General features: G+C 41.6%; 1 long non-coding RNA gene across 1 annotated transcript in view; it reads left to right on the top strand.

Annotated features, from left to right (window-relative positions):
• The window catches only part of LOC133384244 (uncharacterized), a 129,530-nt gene that overhangs the window by 522 nt on the left and 102,402 nt on the right, over positions 1-26,606 (top strand). Inside the window, exon 2 of the long non-coding RNA XR_009762466.1 lies at positions 17-188. This is a non-coding gene — a long non-coding RNA (uncharacterized LOC133384244). The remainder of the gene's footprint in view (positions 1-16; positions 189-26,606) is intronic.

The following is a 26,606-nucleotide window of genomic DNA, read 5'->3' as shown; positions in this document are numbered from 1 at the left end:
TTTCTTGCACCAGCAGGGCATGACCTTTGGAAATCCCATCTTCGTCGCCATGTGTAACGTCAAAGGCCTAGCCCTTGCCAAGCACAAGACAAACAAGTTTGAGTTTCAAAGGGATAATGAACACTGCTGGTGCTGAGGAGGTTAAAGGAATTCCCTCCCTTTGAATTGTGGTGTGTTGCTCTTTAAAGGTAGGTGTGGGCACAGGTCTCCAGGGAATTCCCTCCCTTTGAATATTAGGCAGGCGCCATCTCTGCTATCTTGTCAGCGTCTTTTGAAAACCTTCCTCTTTCAACATGCCTTTTAGGTTGAGACCTATCCCAGTCTGTGTCTGTGTTAGAATTGCTTAATATGTTTTTTAATTATGTTTTTAACCCTTTTTTAAAGTTGTTTTTTAAATGTTTTTAATGTTGTTTTGTTTTAATGTATTTTAAAATCAGTTTTTATGATGTTTTAAAGTGTTGTCAGCGCTTTGCCGCCCTGGGCTCCTGCTGGGAGGAAGGGTGGGATACAAATTAAATAACAAATAAATAAAATTAGAGCAGCATTCACAAGTATCTAAAATGAAACTAAATATCTGGCAGGTCTCTGCCCCCCCCCCAGTCTTATACTCTTCCCTGGCTGGAAACAACAGCACACTGCAGATGCTTGCCTCTGAGGGGTTGAGTCTTCAGTCTTCTTGATGTTGCTTCTTGATGACCTTTCGAGGCTGTGTCAGCCCCCTGGACGCTTAACCTCCCTGATCTACGGGTCCTGTATTTATACCTCAAAGACCCCCTGGGAGGGGGCACCTCATACCTATGATATCATTGTCTTCCCATCACCTAGATTGCTGGTTTTCCCCCTCAGGTGATTTCTCCTGACTGTGCATGTGGTACAGCTTCAGCTTGAGAATGCAGCTTAATGGCTTTTTTTGACTATCAAGTGCTTTGTTTACATAAGCAAAGTCAGAACATTCATAAGCCAATTAGCTCACTGTCCCTGAGAAAGCCATACCCAAGCCCACCTGGCAAGCAGGAGTGTGGGACAAGCTGGATTGTTTTGATTACTTGAACAACTTTCCCAAATGCTGTTTCTGAATACAGAGTAAAACTTCTTTTTCAGCTTTTTCTAAATAATATCACAAAGCCTGTTCTTTGAGCTCTCTAAATTTCAATACACTACAATTACAGTGTGCAAAGCCATAAGCACCCCACCAAGTCAATCAGGGGTATGAATTATGGGACAGAAGCCATTCACATGCCATGTCTAAGCCTCCTTGTTATATCTAGATTCTTCCTGTGATTGGCAATACAAGCGCTCATGTGTGCATGAAATGCTCACACAGAAACAGCAATTTAAGTATGAAAAATGCCCTACTTTGGACACGGCCACAGACAGGACCATATTTTTCTGCTTCGTCTTTTCTTGCCTGGTGAGGTAGCCTTCAGCACAGATGGAGGTGTGTTTTTTTAAAATTGTGGGAGTTCAAACACATAATTCCCCATCTGTATGCAGTGGTAGCTCAGCCTGCTGGGATGGAGGGCAGGGCAGCCAACAGCAGGTGGAGCTACAGGTCAAGAATAGGTGGAGCCAATGGTAGGTGAAAACTTCCAGCCTGAGATTCTGCATGTATTCTTAGAAGTAGGTTGAACTGTGATCAACAGGATTTACTTCTTAGTGCAGTGTTGCAGCATTCATCAGCTTATTTCTTGCATATCAGGTTGCTGCAGAACCGGTAAAAAAAAAAAGTTGGCAATCCTACTGTTGCCATGTAGTCTAGCAAGATGCCCCAGTTGGTACAGTTGGAGGGACATGTAGGGTTGACACCTTTTCTCCTTACAAGTTTTGATGCCTCCAAGGGCCACCATTTAGGATATATTTTTACTTCAATTCCTAGTCCCAAGTACAAGAGACATGCCTATAGCATCCATTGTGAAGAAACCAATGTGATATGCATATATTTTATACCCAAGCACAAAATTATCTCATAAGAAATGGCCCTGAGATTCCTGATAATTTGTACACAGACAGAAGCACCTTGGAACAGCCAAGGGATCAACTTCATTTCCACTCAGCAAAGTTGTGGAGAAATCTGAGGGACTCTGCAGCTAGTTCCATAGGATTGCTTCATACTGCTTTGCTGGGCTGATCAGTGTATAGGATCTAGCATGGAGGTCAGCTGTCTACCCAGAGTCATCTAGGAAACAGTGCAGATAGATCTGCTCAGATATTAAGCTGAGGGGCCCCTGTTCAATTGGCCTCTCTGGCTCCCCAAGAGTATCTATCATTTTGCTAAAGGTCTAGGGCAAAAGTACCTTCTCAGCTGCCCTTTATCCCACCAGGTTCCATTGCTCTTACTGCTCTATTACAATTCTAACATATTATGTTGTTGTAATATTAAAGTGGACATTTTTTTTGCAAAATTCCATTATTTCTACTGAAGTACAGGCCTACTATGTGGAAGCTTTACTCAACAACAGGTGGAAATGTCAAATTTAGACAGCAATCCTATGCACAATTTCATACATATGCCTTTGAATATTAGGCAGGCGCTATCTCTGCTATCTTTTCTGTGCCTTTTGAAGACTTTCCTCTTTCAACAAGCCTTTTAGGTTGAGACCTATCCCAGTCTGCGTCTGTGTTAGAATTGCTTAACATGTTTTTAATAATGTTTTAACCCTTTTTAAAGTTGTTTTTTAATGTTTTTAACACTGTTTTGTTTTAATGTATTTTAAGATCTGTTTTTATGATGTTTTAAAATGTTTTTAGCGCTTTGTTTGCTGCCCTGGGCTCCTGCTTGAAGGGCAGGATACAAATTAAACAAATAATAAAACAAATAAATACATACTAGTTCTATTAAAATCAACCAAGGCTGCAATCATAACTCCACTTACATAGGAGTAATCTCTATTGAACTCAATATTTACTTCTGGGTAAGCATGTATAGCATTGCACTGTGAATATATCTGTGCCTAACTATGTGGGGTTAAGCTGGTGAGGGGAAAAATAAAACTCAAAGTGGAAAAAGGAGTAACAGCTGGGAGCTGAGAAACCTCTGCGATGGCGGAAAAGCAAATATTTTCACTCTTTCCTCTGTGCATCCATGGTACCATTGGGATAACAACAATAATATTAATGGTCATCCAACATTTTGAAAGCAAGGCTATACATGTCTACTTGAAAGCAAGCCCCACTGAATTCAATAGGATTCATTCCCAAGTAAGTGTGTTTAGGATCACAACCTTATGTAATGACTGCAAACTACCTTTTGAAAGAATTATACACGACAGACTTTTTTTAAAAAAAGGTGGTGTCTCTCCACAGAACTTCTACAGGAAGGAGGCAGCCGAACCCAGATTGGGAAGGAGAAAAGTTGGAAATCTGGGTGGGTGGAAAAGAGGCTTACATAGCCCTCTTCCCCAGCTGTCTGCTAACTCTCCCTACCACCTTCTGCTTCTTGTAGCAGAACAGAAATCAGACTACAAGGACAGTTTGAGGTTTCTGTCTTTTTCCTTTTTGGTGCTACAGCCAGTCAACAAAGGGGTATTACAGGGCTGAAGCAAAAAATGCTTAGGGGGACACATTGAGAATGGCAACCATCACCTCCATACTGCTCCCTCCCTCCCTCTGTGCTGTCCTCAGCTGAATAATAAATAAATAAATAAACTCACTCATCAAGATGATTTTTATGACACTCCACTCCTCTCCCCCTCCCCTTTTCCGGTAAGGGCATTAAAATATCTTCCTATATCTAATATCTATATTTGTGTAGGGCTGTCATCATGTTGTAGTTCACTTGACTGCTGACAGATGGTGTTGGAAACCATAGTGTGATGCAAGTCTGCCGCTGCTACTAGCCACCTTCACTTGAAGGTGAAGGAGGAAGGTCTCTTTCTCCCCCTGGTCCCCCATGGGGGTGGGATGAAGGGGAGACATGGGGGTTTGGTGAGATCTGGAGGGAATTGGGGTTGGCAAGGTCTGGGAGGAAGTGAGAATTTGGTGAGGGGCTAAGAGTAGGTGGATAAAGCAATCCTCAGTTATAAATATAACAGTGAAACAGTCCTCAGTTATAAATATAAAGGCAAGTTGCAACCTGATCTTGCTTCTCTCTCTCTGTCTCTCTCCCTCCCTCTCTCTCTAAATGTGGCTGCTCTGTTCTCTCAATAGACAAAAGACTGAAAATGCTGCAACTGGATTAGCTGGGGACATTGATTAAAATTGCCCTATCTGTGCTAAACCTCTGTGTCCTAAAGGCCTCCTGAAGGTTAACAGTCAAAGGATGGAAATGGTTAATAGAAGTTGCATTGGCTCTTAATGTATATATATGCCTTTTCTATGAGGGGGGAAATGAGTCCTCGTACCCAGTTCTATGGGTGGGGCCTAGCAATACATTATATGGTGTGTTTGTGTGTGCAGGCTTGTACCTGATTGGTCATAAGTGTCTGAAAATGGCCTCTGAAGAGACAGAGTGAGCGATCTGATTAATAATTGTGGGGACAGGCCAGAGAAAGAGCATGGGCTCTGACTGGCAAACAGTGCAGTATCTTTGATCTAAGGAGAAATCTCCTCTGAGAGACATATGTGAAAAATTAATGAATGTGTGTGTGTGGAGAGAATTGGAAAGAGAATGAGTCCTTCTGTCTTTGGGGGTTCTGGGATTCTTGGGAGGGCTCTGCCCTAACTGCCCAAGCTGACTGTTCTCCTCTTGTCTATACCATGAAGCGGTACAGTCCTAGAGAGCTGCTGTTTGCTCATTTTGACTCCTGGAGGTAGAATACATAGATTTATAATATGTAATTCACCAAAGTTGAGTCCATCATCTCCCTTTTAAAACCCTTCTTTAACCTGAATTCTGGTAAAAAAATATTCCATGTAATATTTACTTTTTCAAGAATAATTGAATTAAAGGAGTGCTTAAAAACAATTAAAAATGTAGTGGTTTTGGCTTTGGCTTTTGTTCCAGCTTTTGAAAATAAAAAAGGGGAATATATGTCAGCAGCTTTGAGGTAACAAATGCAACTGTTTCTTTAAAAGTGAACAGGCTTTCTTCATTGTCTCTGCCCATTAAGAGGAAGGTCAGAAGGGGGAGCCAGTGTACAGTCATGGGGGAAGGACGTGGCATCCTCTTGCCTCTCTGCCACTGCAATGTTTTTCTTTCATTTCACCTTCCAGCATACCACTCCTCTTATGCTGCTGGGCAGCTGTACTGTTGCACTCTGGAAATATTTTATTTAAAGACCGCCTATTTTGGCAACGTTTATGTGCCTACAAATATTAGTGGGGATATAGAAATAGGCCAGGAAGACCAATCTAATAGTTGGGAAACAACAATGACAATAGTAACAATAAACAGTGATGTCTCTTTGATGCCTGAGGCAGAAAATCGAAATGTTGCCATAAATGACTGTAAAATAGCACTAAGTAATTAATTGAGAATGTATGCCCTTTAATAATACAAAATATCTGCCTCGTGAGGGAGTCCACCTCACCCTGCCTAGAGGTAAGCACAGCATACTGAAAGAAGAAACTTTACGTACAGGACGGCTGACAGGTGGGTAGAAAGGGTTTCATCTTCTGGGCTCAGGGCCAGCAGGAGGCCCTAACGTTTCAATTTTTTTTAAAAAAAGTAAGTTTTTTTAAAAGTAAGTTTCTAAGTGCTCTAAAAAAAAGTTATACACATAAATGTGAGCATTTCTACCGAGCCCAGGGCCAGGAGGAGGCCCAGACTCTTGAGGATGCAGCAGAGCTACAGAGGAAGAGAAAGGGTGTTGGCACCGCTGTAAGAAGTCCACGACTGGATACAGCTGTGGTGCAGCCAGGGATCTCTGCCACCAGCTGGGCACAGCTGGACCCAGCCAGCTCAGCTGAGACTGGTGCAAGTGGAGCCAGTGGAAGGCCCCCCAAAAGGTGCATTCCAGGGAGGTGTCAGGGGTGGAACCGAGGGGAGGGGCACTTCTGCTGCATCCTGAGCCCATTTGGCTCAGTCTTGTGGACCTCTGTACCGGCAGCTGCTATGCCAGGAAAAGGGGTGACGGATGGAAACATGCATTTTGGTTCCTTCCACCATGCCCTGCTGCAGAGGCAGCGTCCTCCCCTTCCAGTGGCAGCTGAATGAAGTTTGAATATAGCGGCCCCTTTCATTGGCTCCGCTTCTGCCAGCTCCACTGCTGCCAGCCTCCTACAAGTTGGACTGTGCCCTAAGTGCTCTGGAAAAAGAAGTTATACACTAAAATGTGAGCAGCTGTGAAATGAGCTGGCTGGTTGCTCTAATCCCTTTTCAGGCTTTTAGCCGATGAGTAAAGTCAGCTGTGATTGACAAGGGATTTGTTGAACATCAGCAATACTAGAAACCCTTGCACGTCCTAAAAAGAGCTGCATTTTACTGCTTGTCTCTACATATTGGTTATGCACATCAAACAAATTAAGTAACCGTATAGCTTTCAGTGGCTGGCCTGCACACTCTTCTCTCTCTGTGCACATCCAGCATGAGGTCCAGAAAATCCAAGAAGCTCACACAGCAAAGCAGGATCTTGGTAGGCATGCACAGTAAACAATTTCAGTGATGATGATGATAATAAAAATGTTCATGCAGGGTTTTTTAATTATTTGCAAAAATAGCATATTATACATTTTATACATCAAATAATTTTGAACAGAAATAAAAAGTGTACATGCAATTTATGATGCCATTACAATGTGTTATGACTGTTTTCTAAATATAAGGAGTCATACTATGCAGAACACAAGTGAATACAACATCCAGTCAAGTGAAATGATACAAGATTGAATCACATTAGTGTGACCCACTCCTGATTTATGGCTGATGATGATGAATAGGCAAAGTTTAGGTCAGTTGTGTTACAGACAATTACTTTCTGTATTGAGATAGCCAGACCCAGAATTTGTTGGGAGTGAATTGCTCAGTGTTAAATTCGCCAATGAATTCCAATTCAGTAGTTTCACATTGGAGACCCCTTTGAAATGATAATCTATGATATTGATCTGGTTGTGACTATTCATTACTAGTACACACTAGCTGGATAGGTTGTGGGGTATACACCTTTTTGCTGTCCCTCAAGACAAGGTTTGAGAATTAGCAGACCTCCAGACAAGTGTGGAATGAAACAGGCCACAACTTTACTGACTACAGCAGGTATATTGCAGTTGGCATGGCATTGGAGGCAGGATTGACTTCCTCTCAAACAACATACCTGTTGTTTGACAGCTGCCTCAGAATGACTACTGAGGAACAGCTCGGAGTTAGCCAACGCAAGATGGATCCAATGTGATGCAATCCATGTTACCAAATTCTTCCAAGCTACACAGGAAGTGGACTGGACTGTGAAAGACCAACCCAAATTGTGTTTGCATTTTTACAAATTTGTACGGTAGTACAATATCTCAGAGAGGAGGTCAGGTCTCCTGCTCCCCTGGTGCATTCACTATAGCTTTGGCCACAGCATGGAGAAGTTCATCAGGAGGGCTTTAAACAATCCTAAAGGGGAGGGAGATGTAAACTTGATGGTAACGACTGATGAAGGCTTGTGCACAGTAGCGGGACCAAAGAGATTGGCTCTAACAGGGCCCAGTAACAGCCCTCAGAAAAATGTGGTAACGAAGCCAAGCCATAAATCACATGGTTTTGATGTCTGTATACTAATGCGCAGAGCATGGGAAACAAGCAGGACAAACTTGAACTCTTAATACAGATGGGCAATTATGACTTGATAGGTATAACTGAAACTTCGTGGGATGACTCCCATGACTGGAATACAGCAATTGAAGGATACAACTTGTTCAAGAAGAACAGAAGGAACAAAAAGGGAGGTGGAGTCACTCTATATGTTAAAAATGTAGATCCCTGCACAGAAATACAGGAAGATGACCTCGAACACTCAATCAAGGAGAAGATGAGAATGTAACTTTTGAAAAGCAAATTGCCAATGTTTCGAGGAGGCATGATGTAGTAGTAATGCGGGATTTCAGTTATCCCGATATCTGTTGGGAGACAAATTCTGCCAAACACAGTCCCTTCAAGAAATTTCTGACGCATTGGAGATAACTTTCTCCTACAGAAAGTGGAGGAAGCAACCAGAGGATCAGCTATCCTGCACTTGATTCTAACCAATAGAGATGATTTGGTGGATTAAGTGGCAGTTATGGGAACTCTGGGCGAAAGTGACCACACCATACTTGAATTCTTGATTTTAACAGAAGCAAAAGCTGAGAGTAGCCATACGTGCACCCTGGACTTCAGGAAAGCTGATTTTAATAAACTCATAAAAATTTTAAGTACAGTTCCATGGCAAACCACCCTAATGAGAAAAGGAGTCGAAGATGGGTGGGAGTTTCTAAAAAAGGAAATTATAAAATTGCAATGGCAAGCAACTCCAACAAGGAAAAAAGTGGAAAACAGCAGAAGAAGCCAATGTGGCTTCACAAAAAGTTTAGAGAGGACCTGAAAAGAAAAAAGGACACACACAGGAAGTGGAAAGAAGGCCAGGCCACAAAGGAAGAGTACAGGCAGGTATCACGGAATTTCCAAGATGGTGTCAGGAAAGCTGAGAATGAGCTGAGGCTAGCGAGGGATGCTAAAAGCAACAAAAAAGCTTTCTTCAGGTAACTCCATAGTAAAAGGCAGAGAAAAGAAATGGTGGCACAGCTACTCAATGAGGATGGCAAAATGATAACAGATGACAAAGAAAAGGCAGAAGTGCTCAATTCCTACTTTGGCTCAGTCTTCTCCCAAAAAAGGGCCTATGACCCTCCCAGGAAACATGAAGTAGAAGGGTCAGGATTGGACCTTGAGATCGATAGACAAATGGTCAAGGAATACCTAATCACTTGAATGAGTTCAAATAGTCAGGGCCCAATAAACTGCATCCTAGAGTATTAAAGAAACTGGCTGAAGAACTCTCAGAACCTCTTTCTATTAGATTTGCGAAATTATGGGGTGAAGTGCCAGATGACTGGAGGAGAGCTAATGTTGTCCCTATCTTCAAAAAGGCCAAGAAGGAGGAACCGGGGAACTACAGACCAGTCAGCCTAACACCAATCCCTAGAAAAATTCTGGAGCAGATTATAAAGCAGTCAATCTGTAAAAAACTTGAAAACAATGCAGTGATTACTAGGAGCCAACATGGATTTATGAAGAACAAATTCTGCCAAACGAATCTTAACTCATTTTTTGATTGGGTAACCTGCCTTGTAGACTGTGGGAATGCTGTGGACATATCTCAACTTCAGCAAAGCTTTTGACAAAGTGCCCCATGATATTCTGATTAGCAAGCTAGCTAAATGTGGGCTGGATGGAACAACTATTAGATGGATCCACAGTTGGCTCCAGAATCATACTCAAAGAGTGCTTATCAATGGTTTCTTCTCAAACTGGGTGGAAGTAACAAGTGGGGTACCACAGGGCTCGGTTCTGGGCCCAGTGCTCTTTAACATTTTTGTTAATGACTTGGATGAGGAGGTACAAAGCATGCTTATCAAATTTGCAGATGATCCAAAATTGGGGGACATAGCTAATACCGTGGAAGACAGAAAGAAAATTCAAAGGGACCTTGATAGGCTGGAGCATTGGGCTGAAAACAGCAGAATGAAATTCAACAGGGATAAATGCAAAGTTCTACACTTAGGAAAAAGAAACCAAATGCACAGTTATAAAATGGGGGATACTTGGCTCAGCAGTATGACATGTGAGAAGGATCTTGGAATTGTTGTTGATCAGAAGGTGAATATGTGTCAACAGTGTGATGTGGCTGCAAAAAACGCAAATGCTATATTAGGCTGCATTTCCAAATTTCGTGAAGTACTAGTTCCCCTCTGTTCAGCACTGGTTAGGCCACATCTTGAATACTGCATCCAGTTCTGGTCTCCGCACTTCAAGAAGGATGCAGACAAACTGGAACGGGTTCAGAGGAGGGCTACAAGGATGATCAGGGGACTGGAAACAAAGTCTTATGAGGAGAGACTGAAAGAACTGGGCACGTTTAGCCTGGAAAAGAGAACACTGAGGGGAGATATGATAGCACTCTTCAAGTACATGAAAGGTTGTCACATAGAGGAGGGCTGGGATCTCTTCTCGATCATCCCCAAGTGCAGGACACCGAATAATGGGCTCAAGTTGCAGGAAGCCAGATTTTGACTGGACATCAGGAAAAACTTCCTAACTGTTAGAGCCATACGACAATGGAACCAATGACCTAGAGAGGTAGTGGGGTCTCCGACACTGGAGGTATTCAAGAGGCAGCTGGACAGCCATCTGTGGGAAATGCTTTGATTTGGATTCCTGCATTGAGCAGGGGGTTGGACTCAATGGCCTTGTAGGCCCCTTCCAACTCTACTATTCTATGATTCTATGATTCTATGAATTTCCCTGCTTTTTAAAGTTTGATAGAAATATCTGTGGGGTATAGATATGTTCTTAAACCACAAGCGTTTTTTTCCCTATTAGTTAATTTCCCTGCTTTTTAATCTGGGAGGTAAGAAATGGGATCCTGTGCAAGTTTGCCGAGAATGGATTGATCATTGGCATGCTTATTGAGTTCAGTGGGATTTATTCCTCTGCAATCATGCTTAGGATAGATGAAACTGACCACAGGGGATCGGAAGGAGAAGAGGAGGAGGAGGGGAGCAGGCAGGAGGGGGGAGGGAAGGAGAAGGACAGGTTTGAACATCTGCATGTTTATTGAGTACAGTGGGATTTACTCCCATGCAATCATGCTTAGGATAGGTAAAAATGACTGGGATGGAGGGAGGGAGGGAGGGTTGGAGTAGGCAGGGGAGGAGGAAGAAGGAAGTGGGGAGGAGGAAGGGAGAAGAGAGGGGAGGAGGGGAGCAGGAGGAAGTGAGAAGTAGGGCAGGTCTGATCATTTGCATGCTTATTGATTTCAATGGGATTTACTACTCTACCCTACTCCCATAGGTAGGATAGATAAAACTGACCATTGGGGACAAAAAGGGGGAGGGGAGAGAAGAGGGAAGGAGAAAGGGAGGGGAGAGGGGAGCAGAAGGAGGGGGAGGGGAATGATGGGATTGGAAGGGAAGGGACAAAGGAATAGGTAGAAAAGGGACAAAAGGAAGGTCATGGGAGGACGGGGAAGACAGGTTTGATCATTTGCATGCCTATTGATTTCAATGGGATTTACTCCTGTGCAATCATGGTTAAGATAGATAAAACTGACCATGGAGGGGATTGGTTGGGTGGGCACTGGGCAGAGGGGAAGCTCCTTTCCTTTCCAAGAGGAAAACATTGTGAACAGTATCATTGCTTTGCAGAGTTTCTCTCACCTTTTTATTCTACAGCAGGAACATGAAGCCTCCCACCCAAATTTAAACCAAAGCTATCCCTGGCCACATCCACACCAGACCTTCACTTCACTTTAGTTAGTCATGGCTTTTCCTAAAGAATCCTGGGAAATGCAGTTAGTGTAGGGTGTTGGGAGTTAGTAGGAGATGCCCTGTTCCTCTCACACAGCTTCAGTCAGAGTGGCTGAATGTTAAACCACACTGGCTATTGGAGCTCTGTCCTGGGAATAGGAGTCTCCTCTCAGCACCCTTCACAAACTAGACTTCCCAGGATTCTTTGGGGGAACCCATGACTGACTAAATTGAAATAAAGGTCTGGTGTGGGTGTGGCCCTCTGATTAGGCAAGCCCAGCAGCTGTAAGCCTGGCTTTTAGCACACTGACAATTGGTTTTTACCCTGACGTTATCATTGAGTTTCATGTAAAATTTCTTAAATTAATTAAAAATCAGTCAGGCTTCTGAACTGCAGAAGATGAAGGTCAGAGTATGGGGCAAGGTCAGCAATAGGATTACAGGTACTCTGTGAACATGGCTGATTTTTAATTGATTTCAACAAATTATGAGAACTCTGACAGAAAAAAGTCCAAAAGGGCTGTGGGGTTTTTTTTCTCTCTTTTTAGACTTTGAACTCTCGATTCTCTCTGACTGTTTTGTGTATCGCCATGAAAATTGAGAGGGTTGTTAAGCAAGCATTTCTGAATTCAGGACTATTAGTTTTGTAAGGTTTTGTTTTGAAATGAGCTTATGGGAAGCATCAGAATGGCATGGGGGTATTTTCAATTTAACATTGTGGAATGTGAAAAATCCACACTGGCTATAGTATACAGCCACTCTTGTGGCTGTATACTAAACCAGTTAGTCTTTAAGGTGTCACAAGACTCTTGGTGGCTTTTGTTGCAACACCTATCCCTCTGGAATAAAAAAGACCAGATCATTGAGGACAATTAGCTTGTAGACTAATTATACTGCCACCTAATGTCTCTAAAAACCAACAAAAATGATCTCAAATGCAATCCCTCAATCAAGAGTCATACAATGATAATTTCTGATGCCCTCAGCATTGAGCACCATTTCATGAGGGTTGGCTCCAATTAGAATCCAATTAAAAATCCATGCTTTTAATATGCAATTTACAAATGTACCGATTCATTCAATTAACAGCTTCAGCCCTTGCAGGTTCTTTTTTTTACTTGGCAAAGTTGAAAGGAAAGGTATGGAGCAGGAGAGTGGTACATTAGCTGCTCCTATGACTGGTTTATAATTCTACCAAATGAGATTATTTAGAGAAATAACCTTCAGAGAACCCAGCAGAGAAACCTTTCCTTGTAAGCAACTTCAATCAGATTTAGATCAATTAACAGAGACTGCCAGCAGTAGTTCTTTGCTGATTAACTTTGATCATTCTGAGGGATCCAAATAATAATAAAAAGGCTAACCTCAATATAACTTTTTTGTAATGTTGCTGGAGGAGGGAGAGTAAGGAAACCACAGTGAGGCCCCAGCTATAGTAATGGAAAGACTGAGTAGAAGTGAAAGGAATATTTCCAAAATTTCACCACACTTTCAATTTCCCTTTTAAAATACTGTATGTGAAATTTCAGATTTAAAGTATGAATGTGCATTGTTGTCATTCATCAAATATGAAATCTCTTGTGATTATGAAATACGGAATGACATATTTCAAATGCTGTGAAATGCTGTATAACCATTCACATCAAAGATCAATTATAGTTAAATGTTATACATTATTGCATGCCAAGCATCACATTGTGATGAACACTATCTTTTGTGTCAAATTCCAAATAATATCTAATCATTTTTCTACCCTGCCTCCACTATCATTCTGATGAAAATCACTCCCCCCCCCGAAATTGCTATATAGATTGCAGAGGACGCATGGGCCAGATAGGGAGAGGCTTTTTGTTGGAATGGGGGGGGGAGGATTAAAGTTTCCCTCCCTACCAGCTGTAGACCCAATGCTGCTCAACTCCTTCAGCTGCTATTTACTTTTTTTTTAAAGAATGTGCTTGTTAATTACAATACAATTGCAATCATGATTAATTTGGCCTGTGGCTAAGCATTCCCTGCTCTATCACGGAGACATTCTTTGCTTCTGTGTTGTTGTTGGGTTGCTATTTTTTACTTGTATGTAGGCTATGCACTCCCCTGTGTGCTCTCCCTAAAGCAAACAGCCACCTATCTTTTCATAAAAAGAGACTCACTTAATCCACTGTAACTCCACCCTCACCCACGCTGTTACACTAAGGTGGATATTGCAATATTGCACTATGTAGTTTTGGATTGGGGATAGAGGGAATATAAGACTCAGGCATATTATAGTACAGGAAGGTGGATAACTTTTTTCTGTTGAAGGACACATTCCCTCTTGGGTAAAATGCTGGGAGTTGCATCCAGTGCTAGGTGGAGTCACCCTCCCTCTCTCGTGTTGTCTGTATCACCTGGAAGGACCCTGAGAATCCCCCTTACCTCTTTGCTTTTTGTCCTCATTGTGGTAATTCAGCACCTTAAATATCAGACATTCTTAAGTGTTATGATTTCCAGAATCTTACTAGATTGTAACACATCAAAATAATAGTCAGTTTCACTTGCTTGGAGCACTGCACTGTTTGGGCTGTGTTGGAAAAAAATGGATATATTCTCATCTATGTAACAGGACAAGAATGACAGAAAGCACTGCTTCATCCTTTTTGAATTTAGGAAAGATGCATTTAGCTTAGAAAGTGGTTCATGGAGCTGGAGGGCAAGAGAAAAATGAAAAGTGTCAGCAGATCCTGAGTTAAAAACTCAGTCGAACAATGTACTTTGGATTCTATCTAAAGGAATCTGGTTGAAATCAGGGTATGTTTGTATTGAGTCTAATGGCTACCTCAGTCCTTTTGGCTACCCACTAAGAAGAAGGCATTCAAGATGAGGGAGCTCACTTGGAGAACTCCCCTCTTTCAAAGAAGGTAGCCCTGATTCGTCTATTGCAATACCCCCTTTAAGGTTACCTACCCTGAACTGCAGAGCTGTCCGTTGAGGCCGGTGTTTGTGCATGAACACAAATCCCCATGATTCCTGGCTACCAATGACAGCTTGAAGGCTGAACCTTTGACATAGAACTCTCATTGTCAGCCAGGGATCATGGAAGTTTTCAAGCCTCCACAATCCCCAACTAAGAGCCCCCCCGGGGGGATTTCTCCTTGACTATAGAGCAGTCGTCTATTTGGAAGCCCCCACAATATCCATCCAAAAACAATGAGAGTCTTCTGCATCCTTGGGCAATGGATAGGGTTTAGCAGGGAATGGGTGCTGCAGTAAACTGGGCTGCTATAAGTGTTCCATAGAACACCAACAGCAACCAATTTATTTCAGGCCACACAGAAGGTGCAAGTCAATGTCTGTTAAGCACCATAAGCTGAGCCAAAAAGAATTAGGGAGAATAATTGGCGACAAAATTAAGTTGGGAATTGTTATAAAACCAACTTTTGCAACTGGGGCTGGTTTTGCTCAGTTTAACTGATTATTTGTCAGTGGGCGTTGGCAATATTAATTAATGTGAGTTCAGTTCCCCCTTGTTTGTTTTGTGAGGCTCTTTTGGTTGTAGTGTGATATATGTGGTGTATCAGTATAACAGATAATTAAAAATGCTGCCCTGGGCTCCTTTTGGGAGGAAGGGTGGGATATAAATTTAATAAATAAAACAAAAATGGAAATAAGAAGTAACTTTTTTCCTAATTTCTGCTAACAAAACTTTTCTTCTAACTTGTTTGTGAAATTGCACATTGTCTTGCACTTTCTTCAGCATCTCATAGAGGCAACCATTTTGAGGCAATATGGATATGCCTAGAAACTTAATTGATTGATTAATTAGTTAAAGGGCAGATTATGCATTAACTGCAAATTCTTTGACTGGTTGATAGACCTAATTCATGCTACTTTTTATTGTAAATCATACAGTAAGAAACATAGTGGTGGAAGCATGTAGATAATTTGCCTTCAAGGACCAGCTTTTTTGATACTAGTTGCCCATTGTATGCTCTGAAAGATTTGGTCATTGTGAGATGCTGCAGTCTATTATGCATAGTTTAAGAAGGAAAGCACTGCCTGTCTCTGCCACAGCCACAAAAACAATTTAGCAATACTCCTAAGGCGACATGGAGACAATCTAAACACAGAATCGCTCCTCCTCAAGAGATAGGGTGGGATCTAACATAGCCTCCAGGAACCTTTTAATTCCAAGGCACAAAGAGTTTGATTGCTATTCAACCTAACAGCTGGTAGCACAAAGAGCCAAGAAGGAAATTTTGAGCCAAAGAATGATATTTCTGCCCTCCTGGGAACGAGTATGAGAGAGTTCATTGAAACCCCCAGATTGGACATCCAATACACAACCCACCCAGTTACACATGAGTCATCCTATTTGCTTTCAAGAGAACAGTGATGAAAGCTGAATCCTTTGTGCAATAATCTGGCAGGAGCAGTATCTACTGTATAAGAGCAACAGAAAACAACTAAGATAATGATATTCCTACTTTTTCATACTGATTTGAAGGCCAAATCCTGAATGCTTTCCTGTTTTGTTATATGTCATATGTAAGTAGCAGGAAAAAATCTTGATATATTACTTTTTGTTGCATTAATTATAATTTATGTAACACTCTTCATGTCCAAACTGTGCTACAACTTTTAGCTCACTAGTAGGCAATTATTTTTCTTAAATTCCAGATGGGCACTAAAGGGGAAAGCAGAACACAACTTGCCAGACGGCTAACCTGAATGAACAAATGAATGGCTGAGCTAGCTACTGAAATCGGATTGTTAGGTCAAAATACTAGCAGCTGGGCCACTGGCTCACTTGATTGGGCTATACAAGTTGTTTCAGTGCCATGTGCAACTTACCTCTGAATTAGCACTTTTTACATTTGTCAACGTAGGCTGATACTGCAAATGAGAAAAAATAAATAATTGAGACCTGTTGCCACAGGGGCAGCTGAATCTATTTCTGTAAAATACTGAAGCTCCCTTCCCTAATTCCTCACCAGGTATTCATGAATGGGCAGAGGGGATGGTCACACCCAGTGGCTCTACCCCCCAAGGTTGCTGTTTCTGTTGTCTCTGCCCTCTGCGCATTCAGAGGAAGGACTGAAGAAATAACTAATATGTGGTTGCGGAGAAGAAAGTTGTATCCCCTTACCTCTCTGCCACTGCTCGGGAGCAGCAGCCTTTCCCCTGTATCCTACCTTCCAGCAAACCACTTATCTTATGCTGAACTGTGGAAATCTTTTGTTTAAAGAGTGCCTTTTTTAAACAACATTGGAAGATATTTCTGTTTGGATTTTGAATGGGTATATTTCTGCAACAGTAGGGGATTTTTGTTTCTGCAACAGTTGGGGATTTTTCTATATGCAATTTTTGCAAGCAATTTTCCATACAATTTTTGTGTTATCTTGGTTAATATATGCATTTTCATTCACACTTTCCCTTAATATGTGCATTTTTTCTACACATTCTTTAGTAAGAGAACTGCGTTACAAAATTCAGAGAAGTATGAATTTCAAAGGATAGCTGTGTTTCGGTTCACATGCTGGCTTTGGGAAGTGCAAATTAGGAGGTTCATATTAAAATGCAAACTGAACTGAATGTCTTCCCCACCCCTGGTCTCAGTCTTACATATATGAGAGAAAGTAAAAAGGCTGTGCCTGAGGATTCACTTAACATTGCGAATCCTGAAGCTTGCATAACTGATGATGATAGTCTGCTGGAAATTCAGGTAAGAATCACCATTCTCTCTAATTGTTTTGAAGCAAACTGGAGCAACCAAAAACTAAGGGGGTATACCCAACATTACACATTCTCAGAGCAGACCCACTGAAATTAATGCCCCTAAATTAGTTATGTCCGTTAATTTCAATGGGTTTGAACTCTAAGTATGATTAATGTTGGTTACAGTCTAATGGAATTGTTTCTACATCCTTGGAATGCCATAGGTATACAAAAATCTAAAAATATGTAAGTTTTAGAAAATGAATGACTTGTGAGCTTCTAGGGCTGAAGATGTCGAGATACTAAAGGCTAGATTACTCATCTCATTGCTTGGAGAGGGATTTGCATTGAATACAATTTAATAGCTATAACTGAAACTTGGTAGGATGACTCCCATGACTGGAATAAAGCGACTGAAGGATATAACATGTTCAAAATGAACAGAAAGAATAGAAAGGGAGGCAGAGTCATGCTATATCTTAAAAATATATATCCCTGCACAGAAATACAGGAGGATGACCTTGGTAGCTCCACCAAGAGTATCTGGACTAAAATTGCCACCCTCTGCTCCTGCTGGGAGGAAGGATGGGATATAAATCAAATAGATAAATAAATAATAGATTAATGGAGCAAGGAATAAAAGGAACATTGTGGTTGGAGTCTACTACCAACCATCTAATCAAGAAGATGCGGATGAAAGTTTTGCAAAGCTAAATTGCCAGTGTTTCAAGGAGGCATAATGTAGTACAAATGGGGAGCTTCAATTACCACAATATCTGTTGGGAGACAAATTCTGCTAAACACAGGCCCTCCAAAAAAATACATGACTTCTGTTAGAGATAGTTACAGAAAGTGTGGAAGCAACTGGAGGATTGGCTATACTTGACAAGATGCTAACCAATAGAGATGACTTGGTGGATAAAGTGGCAGTTACGGGAACTCTGGGGAAAAGTGACCACGCTATACTAGAGTTCTTAATTTTAAAGGAAGCAAAAGCTGAAAGCCCCCTCTAGGATGCACCCCTTAATGTGGTGAGGGGGTTTGAGAGTGTTGAAGAAGCTAAGAGCAGTGCTGTCAGGAGTCTAGACCAAGAGGCTAGACTCCTAGCAGGGGCACCCAAGGCGGAATGGTCAAAGCTGAAACACCAGACTAAGATGCATCCAAACTCAGAGGAAGGCAATGGTAAACCACCTCTGACTATCTCTTACCACGAAAACCCTATGAACAGAGTATCCAAAATGTAACATGAGATAGTGCTGGAAGATGAGACCCCCAGGTCAGAAGGCAATAACTGAGCTACTGGGGAAAAACAAAGAACAAGAACGAGTAGTGCTGTGACTAATGATGCAGCTGGGTCAAAGCCAAAAGGAAGTCCAGAGGCTGATGCGCACAGATGTGAAAGGAGAGTCCAGAGTTGTACGATGCACACAATAGGAACATGGAATGTGAGAAGCATGAACCAGGGAAAGTTAGAAATTGTCAAGCAAGAAATGGAACACATCAACATTACAATACTTGGTGTGAGCGAACTAAAATGGACGGGAATGGGACATTTTCAATCAGGCAACTACAAAATATTTTATGCAGGAATGAGAAATTAAGAAGAAATGGGGTTGCTTTAATAGTGGGAAGTGATGTAGCAAGAGCAATTAGGAGCTAGAAAGCGAGGTCTCAGTGAGTTATATCAATGAGATTAAACGGGAAACCTATCAACATAACTATGATCCAAGTCTATGCTCCGACGACAAACGCAGAAAAAGATGAATTGGAGAGATTTTACGCAGAAGTATAGGAAGAAATTGATCACACACCAAAATAAGACGTGCTGATAATCATGGGAGATTGGAATGCAAAAGTAGGGAACCGAGAAGAATTAGGAATTGTGGGGAAATGGGGCTTAGGAGACAGAAATGAAGTAGGAGAAAGACTTATTGAATTCTGTGAAGCCAATAATTTGTTTCTTGCAAACACATTTTTTGAGCAACCAAAAAGACGACTGTACACATGGACATCACCAAATGGTCAATATAGGAATCAAATTGATTATATAATCGGTAGCAGAAGATGGAAAAGTTCAATACTTTCTGTGAAAACAAGACCAGGACCAGACTGCTGTACAGATCATGAACTGGTTGTATCGAAAATCAGAGTAAAGTTACAGAAGAACAACAAAGCAATCATAATGCCAAAATACAACTTCCCAGAAGCATATAAATATCAAATAAGGAACAGGTTTGAGAATTTAAACTTAGTTGACAGCAAACCAGAAGAACTATGGAATGAAGTCAGAGACATTATCAGTGAAGAATCCAAGAAGACAATACCTCTAGTTAAAAAGAGAGAAAGACCTCAATAGACGACTGAAGAAACTCTTCAAATGGTTAAAGAGAGAAGGAAAGCAAAAGCAAAAGGAGACAGAAACACAGTCAGAACCCTAAATGCAACAATACAGCGACTAGTATGAAGGGACAAAGAGAACAATTACAATAGTTATTGTATAGAAATAGAAGAGGACAACAAAAAGGGTAGAACAAGAGCCCTGTTCCAAAAGATTAGAGAAATGAAAGGATTATCAATACCTTGGCACAGTCATTAACCAAAATGGAGACAATAGTCAAGAAATCAGAAGAAGGCTAGGACTGGGGAGGGCAGCTGTGAGAGAACTAGACAAGGTCCTCAAATGCAAAGATGTATCACTGAACACTAAAGTCAGGATCATTCAGACCATGGTATTTCCGATCTCTATGTATGGATGTGAAAGTTGGACAGTGAAAAAAGCGGATAAGAGAAAAATCAACTCATTTGAAATGTGGTGTTGGAGGAGAGCTTTGTGCATACCATAGACTGCAAAAAAGACAAATAATTCGGTGTTGGAACAAATTAAACCAAAACTATCACTAGAAGCTAAAATGATGAAACTGAGGTTAAACTGAGGTTATCATACTTTGGACACATCATGAGAAGACATGATTCATTAGAAAAGATAATAATGCTGGGGGAAACAGAACGGAGTTGAAAAAGAGGAAGGCCAAACAAGAGATGGATTGATTCCATAAAGGAAGCCACAGACCTGAACTTACAAGATCTGAACAGGGTGGTTCATGACAGATGCTCTTGGAGGTTGCTGATTCATAGGGTCGCCATAGGTCGTAGTCGAGTTGGAGGCACATAATAACAACAAAAGCTGAAAGTAGTGATACGCTTACCCTGGAATCAGGAAAGCCAGTTTTAATAAACTCAGAATAATGGTAACTAAGGTTCCATAGTACACAACCCTAATGAGAAAAGGAGTCCAAGATGGGTGGGAGTTTCTAAAAGAGGAAATTCTAAAGGGATAATAGCAATTCCAACAAGTAAAAAAAGGGGGAAGAGAGCAGAAGAAGCCAGTGTGGGTTCACAGAAAGCTTAGAGATGACCTGAAAACAAAAAAGGACACATACAGGAAGTGGAAGGAAGGCCAGGCCACAAAGGAAGAGTACAGACAGGTAGCACGGAATTGCAGGGATGGTGTCAGGAAGGCTAAAGCTGAGAATGAGCTGAGGTTAGCGAGAGATGCCAAAAGCAACAAAAAAGCTTTCTTCAGGTACATCCATAGTAAAAGACGGAGAAAAGAAATGGTGGTACAGCTACTCAATGAGGATGGCAAAATGATAACAGATGACAAAGAAAAGGCAGAACCGATGTGAATTCATTTGAGGCTATAACCCTGAGTTGCTGTAGAACAGCTGAACACAACAATGCACAGGACATTGTTTTGAAACAAGAACACCAAGTTAAGAGCAAGCAGAAAATCTACTTGAAGTAAAGAGAGCTGGATGTGCCCAAGAATGAAGACTGAGGAAACTTGCAGTAAGAAGACACTAACGGCCAACTTGGAATGAATATGCCAAATCGATTGCCTTGGGGAATATGGTGACTGATGTGACCTGCTGGGCACTGTTCTCTCTTGTGTGTGCTTATGTAAGCTTAATCGTACTAGGCTTTGACTTACTGTTCAGAGTCCTAAATTCTCTGAGAGATCCATTACGATTTAGGCTTGTAAGCAATAAGTCAAAGCCCATTCAAAGCTGTCACATGGTTTAGGTGTGGTATGGTTTCTTTGATCCATCTAGGCCTTCATATATACATTCTGGTGAGAAAGAGGAGTTTGCTTGAGGGGCGAGTGAGATGGATGAAAGGTGTCCAAAACAGCCTTCTTAACCTAAATGGTCAGATAATAGGGAATGTCCACAACAGAGGCACCAAAGGTGCGCACCCAACTTGAATTTCAATGTAAAATTTGCCAAGGCATCTTGTTAGGGAATAGAAACTAGAAGAGGCATTTGAGAGTGGACGCTGCAACTCTGTGCACTTTGGAGTTGGGGTTGATCATATAAAGTTAACTTCTGATTTCTATACAATTATAAATGCTTCCCTGGTATAGAAGATCTTTGTAAAGTAGTGGCATACAGCTCATATCATACACTCAGTTCCTCTCTATATAAAATATGTTAAATGTGCCATATTATAATATTTTTATATTAAGTAACTACAGAGAATATTTTGGGAAGAGTGCTTAATCTCAAATGTTCAATTTTAATCAGCTTGAACTATGGTCTGTCTTTCTCTGAACTGAAAGCCACCAATCAATTCTGCTTTATCTTTCCCCCCTGTTTTTCTTACCCAAGGCAATGCCTTTTGTAAAAGGATATTTATTTTTAATGGATTTTTTAATGAATTTTTCAGTCAAGCTATTAATAATGCCATTAATTATAGGCAGCTTATATTAAAGTGCATGCTGGCCTCTTAATCCTCACCCCCAGCTATTGGCTCGCAGCTAATCCAGCCTGGTGTTTGGTGGTGAGGGGCAAGCCTCAGCCAATGGCTGCTAGGAGACACAATTGGAAGACAGAACTAAAGGATAAGAAGGTGCATGGAAGGGAATAGAATTTTTAGTGTATAGGTTGCCAGAGGGGTTGAAGCTTAAAGCCAGATGATATGTTGGTGTTGTGGGGATAATCCTAAAGATGCAGTGTGAGCACTTTAGCAGGAAGTTCCCTGGTGGAAGGTTTGCCTCTGCCTTCAAGGCTTGGCCCACCTGATAACCCCACAGGAGTGCTATGCTGATTTACCTGAGGCTGCTCTACTTCAGCCAGTTCTGAAAAACTACCAGATGGACAGTGGAATCGACATAATAGATTCTCTCCCTTCCTTATATGATACAAGTGCTATGAAATGTGTTAATTATTATCAGGTTTAGAGGTAATTTAAGGGGTGAATGTCCTGTCGCAGAAATTGATTCTCCCTCTCCCCACCTCCCTAAGGAAGAGTGACACTCTGTTTTTCAGGGCTTTGTTGTATTGTGTTAAGCAAATGAGGGGTTTCTAGAATGAAAATAAGTGTGTCAAATGAACATTCCACTTCCAACCATATAACATTTCTAGATTTTACTCATTTTCAAAAGGTCATTTTTGAACTCATTACAGTATTTGAAATTTGTCTAGTCTGAATAGTTTGGCCTCATTGTTTACCCCACCTCTAGACCATTTACTAACAAGTTAAATAGTACCAGTCCCAATACAGATATTATAAACAAAAAGCTCATTTTGAAATTACATTTATAGCCCGTCTTTCTCCTGTGGAACTCAAGGAGGCATAAAAAATCTCCTAGGCAGTCTTCCATCGAGGCACTGACTAGACCTGTATTAACTTAGCTTCAGCAGCATTGTTGCATCCTGTGCCACAGAGTCACATATCATAAACATTTATCGTTAGCAGTGTTGCCTTAATTGAACCCATTAACCAATGAAATATGTGGGGGCTAGTTAAAATTTGACCAAAATTTGATAGACCTTCCCCCCTCTTACAACCCACCTTACCTTCTGCTGATAGCATAACCATACCTCAAGCTTTGATGCCCCTTCTCCAGGCCATCAGCTGGATTGAACTTTGAGTTCCTCTTTGAAGCTATCTTCCTGTATGGGTGAGAGTAGCAGCCCCCACCAAGCCCAGTGCCATGAAGCCCTCAGTGCTGTGAAGCTTGTGGCTTTTTCAAGAGCCCAACACCTGCCAAGTAGCAGGTTAGTTGGGGAGGACATCCAAGATATGTGTGTTTGTGGTTCAAAACAAAGGAGATATAAGTGAATAATGATCAGGGTGGAGAGAGATGGGATTGGATTTGGGGTAACGGTGTGGGGATGTCTGACTCTTTCTTGTTTCTCAATAGCCAGATCAAGGGGTACCAGCAAAGGCTGTGGAAGGACTAGATGCAGACATCAGCTGAGACACTGGGGCTGAGCAGACTGTTTAACCATGACACCCCTGGACAGAGATCCCCAGAGACCACAACCTCTGAGCCTCACATGCCTAGAGGAACCAATCAGCTTCCTCCTTGATCCCTCACATTCCCCATCATCAGATCATTAGCACAAGTAATGAGCCAAGAGGGAATCAATGGAGAGGAGGTGCTCAGCTCCAGGCCAGGAAATTGGCCCTTTAAGCTCCTCTCATTTGGTTTCTACGAGTTGTCTGAGCAAATTCTTACTTAGAGCTCTTTGAGGTCCTGTAAGTCCAGCCTTACCTGCTAGGTTGCACTCTGGTGTGCTCTATGGGCTCCTGCTCATGGGATCAGGACAAAGTAGTAAGAAGCTAAAGAGGGCATAAAATCACCACTTGGAAGTAGAGTAAATTTAAAATGTCATTGAATATATCCAAACCAAACATATATCTCAATATGCACTCCAAGCCTCCATGCCTGGTTAGCTGATTACATATGGTAACATTTAAGCCACGGACCACTGTTTCCTGGGTCTGAATAGGGTTGCCAGGCTCAGGGCCTGAGATGATTCTGTATATTTAAGAGAAGAGAAAATTCAGCCAAGTGCAGGTTTTCTTACAACACTGTAATGGGAAAAACCACAAAGTGAAATTCTCCCTTTCCCCTGCACAACTTTTAAAGACACAGAAGACCAATTGGTTGCCAAGCCCAGCCTCCAAGAGGTCTTCTGTATCTTTAAAAGTTGTGCAGAGTGAAGGGAGAATTTCACCTTGTGGTTTTTCCCGTTATGGTGTGGCAAGAAAACCTGTACTCGGCTGAATTTTCTCTTCTCTTAAAGATACAGAATCATTCTTAGGCCCTGAGCCTGGCAACCCTGGTCTGGATGTGATAGGAGACTTTGTTCTCTCCTCCACTAAGAAATTTATTTATTTATTTTATTTTATTTATATCCCACCCCTCCTCCTAGAAGGAGCTCAGAGCGGCAAACAAAAACACTATAAACACTCTAAAACATCTTAAAAGGCTTTAAAACACATAAACAAAAAATCTTTTTTAAAAAATAATTTTTACAAAAGCTTTAAGAACATATTAAAAAGCATTTCCAACACAGATGCAGACTGGGATAAGGTCTCTACCTACAAGGCTTGTTGGAAGAGGAAGGTCTTCAATAGGTGCCGAAAAGATAACAGAGATGGTTCCTGCCTAATATTTAAGGGGAGGGATTTCCAAAGGGTCAGTCCCACAACACTAAAGGTCAGCTTCCTATATTGTGTGGAACGAACCTCCAGATAAAATGGTATCTGCAAGAGGCCCTCACCTGCAGAGCACAGTGATTGACTGTGTATAGAAGGGGTAAGACGATCTTTCAGTTATCCTGGTCCTAACCTGCATAGAATTTATAAATCAAAACTAGAACCTTGAACTTGGCCTGATAGCTAGTGCAATTCTTTCAGCAGTGGGGTAACATATTGGCGATACCCTGCCCCAGTGAGCAGCCACATTGCTGCATTTTATTTGATTTATTTATTATTTGATTTATATCCCGCCCTTCCTCCCATCAGGAGCCCAGGGCGGCAAACAAAAGCACTAAAAACACTTTAAAACATCATAAAAACAGACTTTAAAATACATTAAAACAAAACATCTTTAAAAACATTTTTTAAAAAGCTTTCAAGACTTCTTTAAAAAAAAGGTTAAAAACATACTGTTAACAAAGGTCTAAAAACATATTAAAAAGCATTTCCAACACAGATGCAGACTGGGATAAGGTCTCAACTTAAAAGGCTTGTTGAAAGAAGGTCTTCAATAGGCGCTGAAAAGATAACAGATGGCACCTGTCTATTATTTATGGGGAGGGAATTCCACAGGGTAGGTGCCTCCACACTAAAGGTCCGTTTCCTATGTTGTGCAGAACGGACCTCCTGATAAGATGGTATCTACAGGAGGCCCTCACCTTCAGAGCACAGTGATTGACTGGATATATAAGAGATAAGACAGTCTTCCTGGTCCCAAGCTTGAAAACAACATGGCATACACGTGCAACAAGAGCAAGCTGGTGGCGCTGTTGGAAGAAAAAGTGAGGGGCCTAGAACGGCAGGTGGCCACACTGAAGAGTATAAGAGAAGATGAAGAGTTCTTCGATAGAACAACAACAAAGGGAAGTACAGGAGGTAGAAGAACGGCAGCATGTTGAAGCAGAAGAGGAGACTGTTGAAAAAAATGACAGGAGTAGAATTGTTAGAAGACATCCATCACCAGTGGAACTACAGAATCACTTTCAGGCATTTGAGGATGAGACTGGAGGACAGCCTGCAGGGGAAGAATTACAGCAGACCCCAGGCGACAGTGAGCGGGAAGCCGAAGCTCAGTCCAGGAGAGGCAATGAAACTGCTCCACAACAAGAAGAGAAGTGTAGTAGTAGTGGGAGACTCCCTACTGTGTGGAAGTGAAACTCAAGTATGCTGAGAAGATCCATGAACTCACCAGATATGGTGTCTCCCTGGAGGATGGGTTAGAGATGTGATGGAAGGGTTGCCATCGCTCTTAAAGCCCACTGAGTGATATCTCTTCCTTCTCATCCATGTGAGAAAAGATGATACTGGCAAGTGGAGCTACAAAGAAATCACATCCGACTTTGAAGCTCTGGGAAGGCAACTCAAGGACATCAGGACCCAGATAGCTTTCTTGTCCATCCTTCTGGTAATTAGGAGAGGAGTTGAAAGGGGGAGAAAAATACTCCGGGTGAATGACTGGCTACAAAGGTGATGCTGACCAAGAGATTTGGATTCTGGAACCATGGGCTATGCTTCCTGGAAGATGGACTGCTGGCAAGTGATGGGTTGCACCTCACAAGGACTGGGAAGAATGTGTTTGGCCACAGCATGGAGAACTTCATCAGGGGAGCTTTAAACTGAATCCTAAGGAGGAGGAAGACATAAACTTTGGGGATAATGAAAGCTTGTGCACAGTAACTGCGGCAATGGCTCTAATGGGGACCAGTAATAGACTTCATAAATATGTAGGAAGGAGGCCAGGCTGTAAATCATATGGTCTCCGATCTCTGTATACTAATACCCAGAGTATGGGAAACAAACAGGACAAACCTGAACTTTTAATACAGGAGAGTAAATATGACTTGAAAGGAATAACTGAAACTTGGTGGGATGACTTCCATGACTGTAATACAGCAATTGAAGGATATAACTTGTTCAAAAAGAACAAAAGTAATAGAAAGGGAGGTGGAGTCACGCTATATGTTAAAAATATATATCCCTGCACAGAAATATAGGAG

The sequence above is a fragment of the Rhineura floridana genome, chromosome 4 (assembly GCF_030035675.1).
Source record: "Rhineura floridana isolate rRhiFlo1 chromosome 4, rRhiFlo1.hap2, whole genome shotgun sequence".
Lineage (NCBI taxonomy): Eukaryota > Metazoa > Chordata > Lepidosauria > Squamata > Rhineuridae > Rhineura > Rhineura floridana.
Note: the sequence above shows the minus strand (reverse complement) of the source record. Positions and strands in the feature narration are given on the sequence as shown.